The 12,250-nt window shown below is 43.9% G+C and overlaps 1 long non-coding RNA gene across 2 annotated transcripts; it reads left to right on the top strand.

The window, feature by feature from the left end:
* Positions 1–419: 419 nt before the first annotated feature.
* LOC132906981 (uncharacterized) lies at positions 420–8,339 on the top strand. 2 transcript variants are annotated; one of them, XR_009658085.1, is made up of 4 exons: positions 420–817; positions 3,025–3,320; positions 5,776–6,105; positions 7,649–8,339. It is a non-coding gene; the product is annotated as an uncharacterized LOC132906981 (long non-coding RNA). The 2 variants fall into 2 exon arrangements; XR_009658084.1 differs by lacking the exon at positions 7,649–8,339 and having other exon boundaries at positions 5,776–7,103.
* The last annotated feature ends 3,911 nt before the right edge of the window (positions 8,340–12,250 follow it).

Genomic DNA, 12,250 nt, shown 5'->3' with positions numbered 1-12,250 from the left:
GCACCACCATCAGTGCGATCACGAGCATCGCGAAGCCTGGTTTGGTCGCGGAAAATGCGCGGCAGGGGTGGAAAAGGGCCGACGTGAACGTACCACACAGCCTGTGCCTGGCTGGCTGCCCGCCGGTTTTCGGCAAGGGAGGACACAGCAGCAGCAGCAGCATCAGCAGCCTGTTCGTCACGAGCCCCAGAATACTCCTGGAGGGGGCTGACTCGGAAGGGGAGGAAGGGGGGAGGCTCCAGAGTCGGCATCCTCGGTTCTAGGGTGGAAACCACTGCCACCGACAACGAGGGTTGGTGGGGAATTCAGAGAGGGCTAAAACGAGAGGTGGCTTGGTGGGAGGGAGAACAGTCGATCCCTGGGGCACTACCAGGGGGATTGGGGGTTGATATCGAGGGGCAGGGCTAGGTGGGCGAAGACGGAGAGGGCGCAGTGATCCCGCGACCATCAAACCAACAACATCGTCCCGACACAAAACGGCGCATCCTGCTGCGCCCCCTTCTTCTTCTGTCGCTTCTGCCGCTTCTGCTTCTTCTTCTTCGTCGACACGTCCTGTTCCATCGTAGTCGGCTACGGCGGCGTCCACCGAAGTTGGCTCACGCATCCTGGCTTTCTTGCCGCTTTCATCCACGCAAGATGTCGAACACGATCCTCCACGATGGATTCCATGGAGGTATCCGAGAGATTCATCTCCTGGACCTGCTGTCGATGGACGATGGAGTATGGTTCTCCAATACGGTGACCGTGGCTGGGAGAAGATCCAGGAGACGTTCGATCATCTACCATTGGATCCACGGAACACGGAATTCATTTGCAGGTAAAGTATACGAGGATTTCTCCCATGACGATCTCAAGGTCAATCTTTGGTCCGATATGTTTCATTCCGATTTTCCCTGATTGTGTCTTGCCGGTTAAGGTGCCTTTGATCGTAAAGCTTTTGACCTTCTTTTGGCGGCTCTTTCGCGACATTTTGATGATCCTTGATGATCTTTATCGGTACGTAATTTCCTTTTTTATGTCCCGGGCTGAGGTAGTTCAAGGTTACGTATAAATCAGGAAGTGACGTTTACAAGGCTTCAGGGTCATCGATAATACGGTCCGTTTTTTTTTTTTTTTTCGTAATTGTTGTTTTGACGTAATTTATATTCCATAAAATTATTAATTAATTACATAATTATTTGACGACGATTATTATTGCGTCCATTTTTCAATTCGTTAATATAAAACGTAGAATTTTTCCCATCGTATTAATATCATATTGTATTGATCGAATAAAACTCTTGATTAGAAAATGTACAGACTTGAAAAATTATAGTCCGTGAGGACTGTACCGCGATGACCTTTGGTTACGTCAAGTTACATCATTCGGCACAGTCGATCTAATGACATATGGTCAACTACGAATGTCGATAGGAGAAAAGCATCTGTGTTACGGAGAATCACCATATGTTATGATGCCGGTAACGTTTTCTTTGGCCTCAACGCATCATTTTTAAAAAAAGCATGCGTCCAAGATAAACATCTCAAATGATGATACAAATTCATCGTACAGTACGATACACTCGTTACAGTTCTACAGTATATCTACGATATTATTATTCAAATACTTCAAACATTACAACCGAGTTACTTAATCGCTATCGTCGATGTTATCTCTCTTCTTCCAACAAGATTACACAAATGTTTCTCTACACGCAGATGATAACTGATGAGACGTTCCTCTTTGTCGTTCTTCGATGTCGTAAGGACAACGTAACATCCTGACTTCTATAACACCCGGTAGACGAGGTGTTCCCCTATTCCGCGTAAGTACATTATGGTGTGTACTGTTGTTTTATCAGTAGTGCAGGATCGCCATGGCTACGAAGTATGAATAAGCCGTTGCCGGCACGTCGCCGCTAGCTGTCTAATTACCATTTTCGTAATTTTCTGTCACGAAACTGACTTTCAGTCGCCATCCTTAAAATCAGCCCACGATCGGCCCGGAGGTCTCCGAAACTGTGACGAGAAAAATCTCTCGCCACCTATCGACCACCACGATTCCGACTACTTCCGCAATTCGATAATCCTCTGGGAGGGATCTATCGATCGTTCTGATACCAACACTTATCTATACTACACTTTCAAAATTTATTATCTATTCATTAAAAAATGTATCATCTATCCAATGATCTTAAATATCAAGTAAGTAAAATTCGCAACAAAACATATGCAATATTCTTGAAATACACATATTTTCAAATTCATTACCTGTTCTGCTAAATATTAAATAAAATTTAGAGTAAAAATTATACAATTTCCTTTGGTTAGAGTTGTTATTATTAGACAAAATTATTAGATTATTACAGATGTATCTAAAGTTTTATATCTTTTATGATCCTTAATTATCGTTAATGGTCCTCGAACGACCGTTCTAATTGCGTGAGAGACCGTCTCGAGGATTGGACGATCCCGGCGAGACAACTTATCGAACTGTCAATATGTGATCAGCTGACGAACTCGGCTGAGGGTTTCAGGACGGATTCCTATTTATAACCAACCGATCGGTCGTCCGCCGTTCGACGTTCGACGCCTCGATTACGCTAGAAAGATTCGATTACCAACGCTTCAGGGTATTTAAACTTTCAACGATCTTCCCATCCGATTGCACAAAATCAATCCTCCACATTCTACCAATCTTTTAAAACCATTATCCACTATGTGATTCTCTTTACGTGACAAATTTTCAAATATCCAATATAGACGATAAAATTCTATCTTGCCAATAACGTACACTTATCAATTCCTTAATTCTATATGTAAGTCAATGACAGTCGGTTCTTTAATTCTATAGATAAAGCATTATGAAAAAGAATTGAATAGAAGACACAATGAAAAGCTGTTGCTGACCTACGACCACTTAACTGCCTCGCAGGGCCGAGACACCTCTCCTCACCCCCTTGTCGCAAATGCTACCTCATCTTCCAACTCTCCCACTATCGTTGCCTCTCTGTTTCGCTCATGAAAACTGTTCATTTGTTCTAGATACCAGGTAGAACCATGCGGTTCGTCGGCCCGGTACCAGGGTTCTCATGAATGGAGGAGGGTTCACCAGGATCGATGAAGAGGGCGTGCCTTCAGGGGAGGATTGGTATCCGTGACGTTTTCAACCCCACCTGAGAAGGCCGCAAACGGAGTGCACGTGCTCGATTACGTCATAAGGATAGCCGGGACTGGAGCGAGAGTAAGTCATTCAGAGATCCTGTATCGCTGTTCGTTCCACGGTCATAAGACTCCACTTCCAGTTCTCACCGTAACTGTAAATTAATGTCAACTTTACGGTAAGACCCATTAGTTTCGTTTCTTTCTCATCCTTGATCTTCTTGAATTTTTAGTAGTTCAATTTTTAATAATAATACTTCCTGTTAATCTATTCACCGTTCTTTTCGTAATATATTTGCTTTGAAACTTTCTTAATTCCTTTTTTATATATTTCTCAGCTTCGTAACATGCAAGACCGTATAAGATTCTCATAGTTAAAGTCCTATAGTTCCTTTAAATTATTTCTTTTGCGTTGTATAATTGCACCATAAAAGAACCTCGCCTTGCAACTCAAAATATTCGTAACGTGCACAAATCCAAGTATCCAAGTAGCAGATCAAAATTCCCAAGTTTCGACATTCTCGAGACGAGCGTCAAAGTCTCCATAGACGGGAATTCGCGTCCTTGGGATTTTATCGCTCGTATAATTAGTGTCGTACTCGCCACGCCCGATTACCCACCCCTATTCTACACTCTCGAAAACAGCTCTTCTCTCGTGGTATAGTTACCAAAACCAGGTAACGATCGTTTTCTTTCTTGCGTCCCGCGTTTCTATCTCCGTAAAGTACCATTAGATCTTCGCGAAATCTAATCCAGATCAATCGTCCCAAATTCGCTTCCCCTATTCTTCTTTATCATTCAGCCCCTTTCACGAGGCACGACGCTTTTTCCCGAGAAATTAATGACACTTTCGACATCCCATTGCAAATGTCAACGTTGGCTAGCATTTAAATAACTTCGTATTAAATTCCTCGTCTCCAAGGGTGTCTCCTGCGAGGGTTAATAGGCTGAGATCGGGAAAAAGGGTGGGGGTTGTCGAGGTTAGGCGAGAGGGGTGGGTGTAGCGCGAGGAGGGTTTAAATCGATGGATGAAACCCCCCTCTTGGTAACCCTGACCCACAGTTCTGGCAGACGAGGTCCCAGCCCTTCGAGGGAATGCCCCATTGTGCCACGGAAACCCCCGTTTCTTCCTCGCTTGACGGATGTGAATTGGCCTTTAGGGTGATTGTAGCTTTCAAGCACGCGCTGGACCCCGTTGCGCGCTCACACAACATACACGCACACACATACGAACACTGTTACGGCCCCCCATATCGAGACACGCGCCCTTTAAAACGAGCAACACCCTTCTCAGCAAGGTTTTCGGACGAGTTTCGGTCTACGGACCCCTTCGCCCTTTACTAGGACACTCGGCCAAAGAGATACGCTCGGCCAGTCACCTCTTACATCACGAAAATTATGGGTTTTCGGATCGAACAGCACGATCCGCTATTGTGTCTCAAAAAGGGTATACCCGTCTTTCAAAAAAATTCGCTCGAGCTACTGTGTAGTCGTATCTCGTTGTTTTATGGGATATACGAGTTCGTTAGAGATACTTTGTTAAACGAGGAACTTTTTTTTTTATTGGAAAAGTTTCGGTAAAAGGTGTAAAAGTTTGCTCATTCTCTCGTTTGGAGGTTGTAGACGATCGTACTTGTTTGTCGAAGTTGTGTTAGTGTCTCAATGGAATATTTTATGAATGAAAACGAGTATTCTTTAAAAACCCAAAAATTTTTGATTCTTCACATTCCTCGATAAATATGTTAAAATTAAATAACGCAATATTCGTATTCGAAATGGTAAAATCAAACGATCGTATACAAAATTTCCACCTTATTCTTTCTGTAGCTACTAATCTTTCCACGTCAAAATTTATCGTACAACGTAAATACCTGACAAAGGAAAAGCGATCTATAAACCGTGAAATTTTCAGTTTCCCACAGAGAATTCGTAAAACCACGTCGAAACGGGGCGTAACGTAAGTCGTAAGATACGGTTATGTTCTTTTACGTTGGTAACTCCGTGGCGAACATCCATCAAGATCCGCGTCAATATTAGTCAGAGCATCCCATATGTCCCTTTCCACGCGAGGAAAAAGTATGGAATGGGGTGGCTTTCTTGATTATGCGAATATCTACAGACAATGGAACCCCAACGTCAGCTGCTCCCCGGCCCTGGATATCACGGGGTCGTACACCCTCAGCGAAATAAGCAATAAGTTATGGTGGGACTGACGAACCCCCCGTAAACCCCCTACTCCGCGTACCAACACCCTCTAACCACCCCTGATCGTGGGTCCATAGGACGAGTGGTATCGTTCCATAGTATAGTTTCGACGCTCATCAAGCTCAGTTCGCATTGCGACGTGCATCGCGCCGTGTGCTCGCCTACGCTTTTTTCCAACCCCCGCGCGTGCTCTCGATATTATCGAACGTATACATACGTGCATCGAATACGAAACGCATCCGTTGAACGCGATACGTTTGAACATTGTTCGAGTTGCAACGGTGATTGAGAATTCGTTGATCGAACATGGTGTTACGACGTTACATCGTTTTATTTCTTTCTTTTATCCCTTTTATTTTCTTTTTCATCTTTCTTATATCACGTTTAGTTTTATATTTTTACATCGGGATGTTGACTTCACTGTGGCAGTAACTCGTCGTCGATGAGTTGACGGAGTAAAGACGAATAGAAGAGGAAGATACTGAAGAGACTAGTGAATATTTCAGTCTGTTGGTGGATTTTACGCGGAAGAAGATGGAAAGAAGAAGTGAGATGATGGAAAATACGAAGATGCGTGAGTCTGTGCTCCTTGCGTTCACTGCGGGCTTCCATGTGCCAACTTTTCAAAATTCATAAGGCACGCGGTGAATGCCAAGAGCGGACCAAATTCAACGTTCTCTATCGCAATACATCTCCACCGTAGTTGGCAGTTCACGGATTTCGACGATTTAACTGTGCTCGTTACTTTTGCTACGACAGGTCAGTAATGAGTTGAAATTTCCATGTCTGCGACTTTGATTTTCATTACGTTCGATGATTCATTTATTTTTAATTTTCCCTCTTTTTCTATTTTTTTTTTTTTTTTTTTTTTTTTTTTAGTTTTATACCTTAATAATAGTAGACCGTAAAAGTGGATCGTAGTAATAGTTTTGAATGATTTCAAGTAGGCGAGACTTCAGTAGTTCAAGAAAATCCTTTTGTTTTCCTTTTTTTTTTTTTATTTCTCCTGCTAGAATTTGTAGCACTTCGCCAATGTGCCTTGTATAGATCTTCAGTTTGATAACAGAATGAAACTTTAAGTTTATTGTAAAATGAGATCATGTACAGTAACAGCTCCTCTTCGACTGTGTACATATGCATTCTTTTTAACAATAAAAAGAAATATTGTTTACCCCCGTCTATTATACCTGCGTCTCTCAATCATTTCTCCATCACGATTCTCTCTACTTCTTTCTCTTCTTTTTTTCTACTCCCATCGAGTGCCTAACCATATCAGGTAAGGAACCTTGAACTTTCTCTTTCTTTCTCTCTCTCTCTCTGCCTCGGTCTCGGTAATTTCACCCTGTGAAGAACCTTATTCAACACGTCAATTAGTTTTTCACAATCTACGAACCGGCGAAGATCCCCTAATCCTCATTACGTGACCACGTACGATCACAGTAGTATAAATTACAATACTTCACCAACTTCTCCCATTCTACCATAATCTACATCCCCATTATACTCAATTCATTCCCAATTTACCACAACTCATTTTCCCACCACGTTTCCTTGGATATATTTTCAACCCTCAAAAGATACCAAAAACGATCCACGCAATTCTACAGAACAACGAAGGGAGCCCTTCCTACGGTTTGTTCCCAATCCCTCGACTTTCTCAAGGACAAACTCGTGATCAAACCCAGCGATGATCGTAGAGCGGCATCAACGAGCAGCAGAGACATAGAGAAGCAGGGTTAGCAATCGTTTTAAGTGTCCCAGCGTGGCACGAGCGGCGATAGGGGTGGGAGAGAGGGCTTAAAGTCAGCACCCCCGTAATGGAAATTGGGGAATTCCCGAACGTACGACGAAAACGGCTGCTTGTATCGACCGAGTCCTCATCCGCGGAACGGGCAAATACGAGCTGCCGGTGGCAAGAGGGGGTGACTGCTAGCATAGGGGGGTGGCAAGGGGTGAACGGAGGTTTAAGGGTGGACGTACGTTGCCTGGCAACCCATCCCTTCTCGCCAGCATCCCCCTGGACCGCCGCGGCTCCAGCAACGATGCCACGTTACCAATACCAACCGCCGATGCTCTGTGCTTCCACCTTCTACCAACGCGGCTACCGAGAGCTCGATTTTCCTCTACCCCGGTTATACGTATACCCTGTTAAAGGAAACGCGTTCTCACTCTACAGACCCGTCCAACACTCCAGCAGTTTCTTCCATTATTCAGGCCCGATGCTCAACCACTGTCCCTTTTCGTCGGTTTCATCCCTCCACCTACCAGACATAGCATCCTCTCTCTTTTTCTTTATTTCCAGCTTTCCACGGGGCACCGCGGAGAATCTCCGCCGCGGGTAATGGACGTCTGTGCACGCGAATTAGAAACGACGATCGCGAAACCAAGCGTACGCAAGCTTTCGTTATCGGAAAAGCGGTTCGATTGCAACGGGGGTTGGGGAGGATACGCCGTTATACTCGGGATTCGAGATGAGTTTGTAATAACGTAGATTATTCGATCGGTGGAGAGAGTATTTTGTATACTCGATTATTATAGAGAAGCTTTTTTAAAAAGAAAAATAGCAATTTAGATTATTCGATTGTTATTATAGATTATCGGAATTAGTTTGTTCTTAAATTTGTAAATATAGTGTAGAAATAGTGTAGAGATGATCGAGTTTTAGGTTTGAGAAATCTAGATTATTATTATTATTATCATAGAAAATTCTTTTTTTGCAAATGGAAATAATAAAGACACGAACGTAGGGAAACGTGCCATAATTTCGAACCGTAAAATACTTTGAATTTGGAGAACATATTTTATTCGAATAAACTTTTTTCTTGCAAATGTGTGCAATGAGGATAGCAATACAGGAGGACGTAACTGAGCCTTAAAGGATCATAAAATTCGGTTGTCGTATAAAGCTTGATCGTAGCAAAGTATTTTTTTCTGTAAGTATATAGATTAACAGCAGAATTTTAAACCTAAATTTAGATATCGCGAGGTTTCGCGTTTTCAAGAATATAATTTTATAAATATCGTGCGATATTCAAGAGTAACCTCCATCGTCCGATATCGACGGATCTATCTTTGCTCCTCGCCGAGAGTAGCGATTATTAATGACGCGAGTCTCGGCATCGTTGCAAGAACCAATAACATCTTAGATACGTAGATTTACGTAGATTACGTAGATATTAGAACGACCAAACTACTTTACCTTATATTTTATTAGAACGAATGTTTTCGATTGATCAAGAACTGTAATTAAGGTTTGAGAGTGTATATATAACGTATTTGTGAAAGCAAGGTATGTGACCGATTTACTAATAATACATTCGTATGAAGAAACATGTTTAATTGCATGATGTAATATGGTTGGAATAAACGAGCATACGTAACCAATGCATTGCACATTCTTTCCAGTGATCCACAAAACGCATCAAAATGATAAACCCGCTCCTATAATTACCAAGTTGTCTAACCTGTCGCTTCTGATTATCTACAATTGTCGTGACTTTCACCAGCATAGAATTTTACAATCGTTCCCTTCCGCGTTCCTCTCCTCGTCGAGCAGACAGCCGATCGAACTGAATGGTCGCTGGAACCATCACGCAATAAAATGTAACCCGAACGAACGCTTGTTAACTCTCGTTCCTCTCCTCCCTTTTACTTTTTTCCCATTATCTCCATCCTACATGTTACGGAGATAAAAAAAAAAAAAGAAACTAAGAAACCTCATCAGCATAAAGGATACAGATTTCTCGATATTTCGATTGAGATAAAGAACAGTCGTAAAATTCGATCAATCATTCATATCTCGTATAATGTGATATAAAGACTCATAAAACATCACACCATTCTTGAGTTTCGTAAGAGATGATAAATACCGTCAGAGAGAAGATTTCTATCGGAAGCTTGCCGAAAGTCCTTGACGAGCCTCCCTCATCGGTGTCCTGATCATCAATCAAATCTCTTCTCAAGGTAAAAGCACGGTCGTTATCTCGTAAGAAGCCACAAGCTCCGTGGTGGATAGTGAAGCGCGAAAGCAACCTCCTGGTAAACCATGCATCAACGAAAAGCGTTTTCATAGCACGGTGAAGGCCGGTCGAAGGTAAAAGTAAAAGGTATGCCATTTTCGCCACGCCACCCCTGACCAGCTCCCGAAATTCTCTCGCTCCATCTCCTCCGGCGTAGGCGCGACAAAGAGATTCAGATGAAGGTCACTTTGCCAATAAAAAGAAGCTGGAAGCGAGGGATGAAAGGGGGTGGACGTGAAACGAAACAAGACGCGGCCACTACAGAAACGGCGATGCTTTCACCCTTTGCAATTCGATCAACGAATAAATTTCATTCAGGTGATATGTTCCTCGATAAGAGAGGGCCAAGCTCTGATACGCGTTGATTGCAAATTAGTTGATTTTATGCGACCATGGAGCACGATTAACGGCCATCCCTTTCGAGTGGACTCGCTGCTGAATCAATTTACAAGGGATGCTACTTTTTTCGAGTACTTTGAAGTAGAAAACTGGAGTTAGATTGGTAAAGAGAGAAAGCGGAATTGATTATTCTACGAAGAGGAGGTAAATGGTTCCACGGCTATATAGACCGATGGGCGAGGGTGATGGGAGAAAATAATTTGCCCACAAAGATAGTTAGACACCGAGAAAAGTTACACCGGGTGTAAAAATGTTCGATCGAGGCAACGTAGCGGAAGAGATACGGACGCCTCTTCCACTATCCTTTTTAAGTAATCTTATACGAACAATTTCAAGAGAGCGAAACGTACAAAGGAAGTATTACTATATTTCGAAACTCCGGCTTCGAGTTAACGTCGGTTCTTTTATGAAACACGCTTTAAATATTTCAATGTAGGTTCATCAGCATCGGTTGAGAAAGACATCGATATCAAGGGACGGTATCGAAGCATCGCGATAGCTGTGCAAGCTTTAATTACATCCTTTCCAGGCCCTCGTTCGACGTTGCATCCAGATAAATGAATATTTATCAACCTCTTCCCTCATCTTCGTTGGGCACATTCGAAATCTAATCCCTCGTCTAAAATGTGGGGAATGGTTAACGCAACTATGTAGGAGTGTTTACCAACTCCTCGAGGGTCCTTCAACTTTCTTCGACCGAGTCCTTTCACGTTGCCGCAAATTACGCAAATTATCGGCGGTATCCGCGTTTCCCCGGTGCTCGTTCCGCCTCCATGGCCGACTATTTCGACGTCGTTTCCGGCTGACGCGAGGGACGCGTGTACCGTAAAATCAGCACGCGAAATCATAAGCCGAATATGCTCGTCTATAATTCACCGGATTACTCCAGCGTGAAGTTGATTCTACCAGTCAGCGCTTTACCGCTACGAGAAAAAAGAAGAATGAATAAATGAAACAAGCGTTTCGTTCAGTGAAAAAGGTGGGGGGAGCTAGTTGGAATTTTTTAACGGAGATATAAACCAGGCCTCGGGAAAAAGTTTCCAAATACTTCCCCTATCGTTCCGCGATTCACCGGCTGTAACACGGTCCATTCCGTGGATTTTCATCGAATAATCATTCGATCCTAATGTCGTCACCTCGACCGTCGACCAATGCTACCGACATCGTTTCTCTTTCTCTCCCTCTCCCTCTCTCTCTCTCTCTGTGGTCCAGGGAGAAGCTGAGAGCACTCGAAACACGCAAACAGAAGGAACCTATATAACGAAGGCGAAACGAAGAAGAAACTGGTGGAGGAAAAGAAAGAAGGAAAGAGAGAAAAAGGAAAAAAAAGTTGAGCCCGAGCAGGAAGGAAAAGGAGACCGGAGGGATACAGGGAGGACAAAAAAGGAACCGGGGGAAGGAGAGAGGAAAAGAAACGAAGACAGGAACGCGATGAAGGGATCCGCGCGAAGAGAGGGTTAGGCAAACGGCGAGGGGAAGTATAGGAGAGAGAAGCGAAAGGGGGAGGAGAGAATCACGTGGGAAAGGGGAAAAGCCGAGATACGGGGAGAGATCAATACGAGGTCGCTAGGCAACGAGCCTCCGGCGATCTCAGTCCGGGTAGACAGGGTGCCGCCACCAACCCCTGAAGCCACCCACTAGCCACCCCCCGAACCGACCTGCCTCCCGTTGCTCTCTGAATATACCCCGTGTGCTCGCCTCTCTCTTCCCACCCTTCTGGTTACTCCTCATCCTACTGTTTTTCATCCTCTCTCTTTCCCTTTCTCACTATCTGTCTCTTTATGTTTCTCTCTATATGTTTCTCCGCCCTGTAGCCGGCTCTACTGCTTTTCCTCGTCGTCACCAACCCTGCTATCTCCTGCGGACGTACACTGCCTTCGAAATCTCTCCTGCACCTGGCTCTGCGAGGCTCTTGATACCGCTTGCAATATTTACGATAGCCGTTTGCATAGGAATCTCGATTTTGCGGCGGATACGCTCTCGCCGGTTTGTCGAACTGTATATCGAAAATCAGCCTTGTTATATCTTTACCTTGTCTCACCTGTGTCCAGACCGATTTCTTTCTTCGCTTGATTTTTTCTCTTCCCTTTTTTGCACTCCTTTCCTGTGCTTTTTTTATGTTACGTTACCGTAGGTCCCCTCGTCTGGTCTGCGTCAAGCGATTGACTTTTTAAAACTCGTTTGAAGATTTTTACAAAGACGTTGGACGGTCGATTGATCGACAGGCAAGAGGCGAAGAGGAGAGCCTGTGACCCGGATGTATCGCCACCTGTTGTAGTGCCGCGCTTACGTGCGAAACGTTCCCAAAACGACACTCCACTGGGAAAAACAGCTCGGACTTTGATTGCGAATTTTAAGAACGTCCGCTAGTTTCCGTCATGAACAACGTGCCGGAGGATGAAATTTCGAAAGGTGGACCGATTGTTTCTGACGGTGATCGATAAAGCGATAAAATGAACAACGTTGAATAAAGTTTCTGCCTTCGA

The sequence above is a fragment of the Bombus pascuorum genome, chromosome 5 (assembly GCF_905332965.1).
Source record: "Bombus pascuorum chromosome 5, iyBomPasc1.1, whole genome shotgun sequence".
NCBI lineage: Eukaryota > Metazoa > Arthropoda > Insecta > Hymenoptera > Apidae > Bombus > Bombus pascuorum.
The sequence above is the reverse complement of the archived record's forward strand: the minus strand, read 5'-3'. Positions and strand labels throughout refer to the sequence as shown.